Below are 5874 nucleotides of genomic sequence, written 5' to 3' on the forward strand. Positions count from 1 at the left end.
TCTCATAGGGAGATATCCCACACCTGGCACTGGGATTTTTTGTTTTGTTTTGTTTTTGTTTTTCCAAACAGGATTTCTCTGTGTAGACCTGGCTATCCTGGAACTCTCTCTGTAGACTGGACTGGTCTCAAACTCACAGAGATCGGCCTGCCTCTGCCTCCCAAGTGCTGGGATTAAAAGAATGTACCACCACTTCCTCCCACCCGTCACTGAAACCTCTGATTAGGACCATGGATTCTAGGGGCAGCATTGTTTGATAACACAGGGTAACTTTATTCATATGTTAAAATAATAATTATATCTTTTATTTAGCTTACAAAATAGGTTTCTATAATGGAATTTATCTTTCTGGGCCATGTTTAATTCACTTTGCATATTTTCTCTTCTGAAAATGGCAAAATTTCCTTTTTCTTCACTTATGAGAATTCTATTGGGTGTACATAGCACATCTTCATCTTGTAGTCATTATTCATTGAATATCTGGGATAATTCCATTCCTCAGCTATTGTGCACAGAGCTGCACTGTGCTGGTGTCTTTGTAGTAGGATATGGAGTCTTTTGGGTATACACCTAAAAATAATATAGCTGGGTCATGTGGTAGTTCTATTTTTAGTTTCTTGAGAAACTTCCACACTGGCTTCCACAGTAGCTACACCAGTCTGCAGCCACACTAACAGTGGAAAAGGGTTTTCCCTTTTTTCCATGTCTTCCCCAGCTTTTGTTGTTTTCTATATGATAGTCATTCTTACTTAGACCTCAACATAGTCGTAACTTGCATTTCCCATGGCTAAGGCTGTTGAGTTCTTTTAAAGGTAGTTACCAGCCATTTGTATTCCTCTGTACACTTCTGTAGCCTATTTTTAAAAATTGGGTTATTTATTTCCTTGGGATTTTTTTTGACTACTTTGTAGTCTTGATATTAATCCTCTGCCAGATATATAGGCAGTGAAGATTTCTTTCCTCATTCTGTAGACTGTCCCTTCACTCAATTGATAGTTTCCTTTGTCATACAGAAAGTTTTAATCTGAGGAGGTCCCATCTGTCAATTGTTAGTCTTATATCTGAGGCAACTGAAATCCCATTTAGAAGGTTCTGACCTTTGCCAACATCTCACAGAGCGTGTTTTACTTTTTACCCTGGCAGTGTCAGATTTTCCATTTAGGCCTTTGATCCATTTGTGGTTGAGTTTTGTGAAGGATGAGAGACAAGGTTCTAGCTTCATCCTTCTACATGTATATATCCAGTTTTCCAGGACCAATTGTTGAAACTTGTACCTGTAGTGTAACTTGAAGACAAGCATAGTAAATTAACAATGTCCCTACCTCCCTACCCCCACTCCCGTAGCACATGAAGGGTTGCTTTGGCTATCTGGAAATTTTTATGCTTCTATATGAATTTTAAAGTTGGTTTGCTTGTTTGCTTTTGTTTTATTCTATTTCTGTGAAGAATGGAACTGGATTTTTGATTGGGATTGTACTGAGTCTACTTTTGGTAGGATAGACCTTCAACTTTGGTCATCCTGTCCCAACTTCTAAAGTATCAAAGATTACAGACTTGAACCGTCAAGCCCAGCTACATCGTTTTCTCCTCTTTTTCTTCCTTCCTTGAAGGTGGATCAGATTAATACAGACAAATTGGTATAAGTTTATACAACTTTAATGTAAATAGCACACTCACACAACCGGAGTTCCAGCGATGCACAGAAACAGGAAACAGGAAATGGCCACAGCGTCTGCGCGCCCCAATTTAAGTAAACATTTGCCCGAAGCCGTCCCGCCCCCAAAAGGTGGGCTCTCTCTACACTTCCTCCCTTCATTCTTCTGATATGGGAGTCCCCTCTGTATGATGTGAATACCATTGGTTAATAAAGAAACTGTCTTGATCCCGTGGTAGAGCAGAATAGAGCTAGGAAGGGAAAACTAAACTGAATGCTGGGAGAATGGAGGCAGAGCCAGAGAGAAGCCGTGTAGCCCCACTAGAGCCAGACAAAACTTTACCTAGTAAGCTACAGTCACGTGACAGTACACAGATTACTAAAAATGGGTTAAATTAAGATGTAAGAGTTAGCCAACAAGAAACTAGAGCTAATGGGGCCAAGCAGTGATTTAATTAATACAGTTTCTCTGTGGTTATTTCGGGTCTGAGCAGCCAGGAACAAACGGCCTCCAACTACATCTTTACCTCCCTCTCTCCTTTCTGTCTTTCCTTCTTTCTTTCTTTCCTTCCTTCCTTCTTTCCCCTTCTTCCTTTTCCAGTCCTTCTCCCTTTTGAGATAGGGCCTCATACAGCCCATGTTGTCATAAAATTCACTATGCAGCTTGGTATGACCGTGGTTTCCTGGTTCTACTCCTCAGGCACTCAGTTTTATAGGCATGAACCACCATCATATGCAGCTTGTCTTTTTTGTCAACTTCAAATCAGCCTCATCTTGGAAGCCATCCCATCAGGGTGATAAGAAGTTCAGTGATTTACACAGCTCTGCCCGTCCTTCACATCCATATTCAGCCTGTGACTTTCACACAGAGCACAGCCATCAGTCTGTAACCTGTGTTCACATGCACATTGTCCACTTTGCATTAGTGCCCAAGCTTGGTAGTTCTATGACCATGTACTATAGTGGTCAAACATCCCCAGACAGTATGCAATCCAAATCCATCATCATAAAAAATTCCATTCAACTCACTATGGCAATGTTTTATTTGTGATCTAACAAATAAAGCTTACCTGAATAACAGAGTATGGAGCTAAGCCACTAGTTAGCCATAGAGGCCAGGCAGTAGTGACACAGAGCTTTAATCCCAGCACGTGAGAGATAGAAGCAGATGGATCTCTGTGAGTTTAAGGCCACCCTGGGCTACACAAGATTGATCCAGTCTAAAAGAGAAACAGAGTTGGGTGATGGTGGCTTACACATTTAATCCCAACACTAGGGAGGTGGAGACAGGAAGGAATATGGCTGGACAGAGACAGGAATAGAAGGTGGGGGAATACAGGAACTCGGGTATTCAGTCTGAGGATTCCTAGAGACAGAATCACCTATTCGATCTGAAGATTCGGTAGAGGTAAGAACTAGTGGCTGGCTGCTCTGCTTCTCTGATCTTTCAGCATTTACCCTATATCTGAATTGGAGTTTTATTATTAAGACCAATTAGAATTCGTGCAACACCTTGCAGTCATTCTAGGAGGCACAAAAAGAGTGGGCCACAGTCCTAGTTACCCATAGTAACCAATTGTTCATTTCCTAGCCTCAAGAAACTTCTCATGTCAGATCCTGTTTTCATGGCTCGTCTCGAAGACACCAACCCTTCTCTCTTCAACTCTGAACAGCCAAGCGTAGTTTCATGAGTGGGTTTGGAGTTTCACAAAGTCAGTCTTCTTGAAACAAATTCTGTTTTTAGCTTGTCAGCTACTAACTGCCAAATCTCAGCTTTTCTATTGGAGTAAGAAAAAATAACATTACAAAAACAGACCCAGTTAGAATGCTCTTGGATTTTTTTCTACTGCAACATAAATAAAAGGCAATTTTATTTACATAAATTAAATTTGAAAATGTAGATGGACTTGGAACTGCTTAGCAGAAGCCAGAGTTGAGGATGATGCTAGCATATAATAGAAAAAATAAAAAACAGCATATAAAAGAAAAGCTGAGCTGGGCATACTTTTAACTCAAGTACTCTGAAGGCAGAGGCAGGTTGATGTCTGTGAGTTCTGGCCAGCCTGTCCTACATATGGAGTTCCAAGCCAGTAGAGTGTATACAGAAAGATCCTATCTCAAGAAGAAAAACAAAACAATAGTAAAGCCCTAATGCCCTTGCCATTCATCTTATTTTGAATATATCCTCTCTCCTCCTCTTATTTTCCATGTAGATGACCCTGGGAGGCTGACAAAATGGATGAAGGTAGCCACCATAGAAAACTATTTCGAAACATCTGTAATATCTATCTTCCATCATTTAAAAAAAAGTGCTCCCCTAAGTGAGCACTGAATCACTGGGATTCCTGGACCTGGTGGAACCATGTCATCTACATAGGAAAAATAAAACAACAAAGATCCAAGCTTTAACCAACCTGAGTTTCCTAACTCATGACAAAGTCAGGCAAACAATCCAAACTTGGGCTTTGAAGATCTGATGGAGGAGTTAGAAATAATAAACAAAAGTCTCCCTTGTAGTATCGTGGAAGACACCAAAAAAATAATAGTGCCTCCTACTAACGTGGAAGTCATAATGCAATAAACCACAGAAAAAGCAGTCCTGAAAATCTGATAGATCTAGATTGAACTAAACTGGGCATGGTGGCTCATATAATATAAGTACAGTGAAGACTGAGGCAGAAGTTTGAGGCCAGTCTGTGTCCACAGAGTAAAACCATGTCTCTTAAAACAAAACAAAACAAACAAAACCTGGCCTTGCATACAAAAACAATATGGACAGGATCAGTTGGGGGGGGTAAATCCCTAAGAGGTATGTAAATCTGTTCTTTGCTGCTTTTCACAGGAGAAGGTTGGAGATAAGTTGGGACAAAGGACCTCAGTGATCCCACCCAGCATTTTCTTGACAATCTTCTATCTCACGTAGCATCGTGGCCTACTTCTGTAGGCACATGCATCTTACTTAATAGTCTTAGCCATAACAGAGACTGGGAGAATATCAGAAAAATCTTGAGGGACAAGAACATGTTGAGATCAGAAACTGAGACTAAGGTGTGACCAGTTACACCTGCCGAGCAGTGCTTGTGAAGGATATTTCCTAAGCCATGGGCAGTTGACTGATGAAGGGAGTGCGGACCATTCTCTAGAGTAACCTTCACCTGGTAAGTGTGGGTAACAAAATAGTCATGAGACCCATCCATGTGGCTGTCTCACAAGACTATGTGCAGCCATCAACCAAGCCCTTCCCATGAAGATTGTGGATATACTTCCAACCACTGCTTAATATCATTGAGTTGAGTTTCTCCCCTTTCACACTTTAAAACCAAATTTATGGTTAGATCTGGCAAAATGGTTTAGGGGGTAAAGGTACTTACTATGAAGCTTAATGATCCAAGTTCAATACCCATAATCCACTTGGTCAACGGAGACAACTCTCATAGGTTGTCCTCTAACCATCACATCCATGCTACGACATACACATACCTGCTTCAGAAGTATGCATACATACATACATACATATATACATACACACATACACACACATACATACATACATATATACATACATACATACATACATATACACACATATATACATACATACATATATATACACATACATACATACATACATATACACATACCTGCTTCAGAAGTATGCATATGTACATGCATATATACATATATACATACATATATACATATATACATGCATACATACATATATACATACATATATACATATATACATGCACACACATACATACATACATACACACATACATATATATACATACATACACACATACATACATGCACAAACACACAGAATAGATAAAATGGGTTTTATTTGTTTGTTTGGCTGGGTTTTTTTCCCAGAGAGGTTTTCTCTGTGTAACAGTTCTAGTTGTCCTTTCTATGTAGACCAGGCTGGCTTCAAACTCACAGAGATCGGCCTGCCTCTGCCTCCTGAGCACTAGGATTAAATGTGTGTACCACTACTGCTGGACTAAATTTTTTTTAAATATTTAAAGTTTTTTAAGTATTAAATACTTATTATTTAAACACTTAACTATTATTTATCTTACTTATTGTGTGATCATGTGTATAATATGTGTGCGATTGCAGCTATCTATGCACACACATATATGGGGCTGCTAGAAGATGACCTTCATGAATCAGTTTTCTGTTTCCACCATGTGTCCCAGGGATTGAACTCAAGG

Source organism: Microtus ochrogaster, unplaced genomic scaffold (assembly GCF_000317375.1).
Source record: "Microtus ochrogaster isolate Prairie Vole_2 unplaced genomic scaffold, MicOch1.0 UNK46, whole genome shotgun sequence".
Taxonomy (NCBI): Eukaryota; Metazoa; Chordata; class Mammalia; order Rodentia; family Cricetidae; genus Microtus; species Microtus ochrogaster.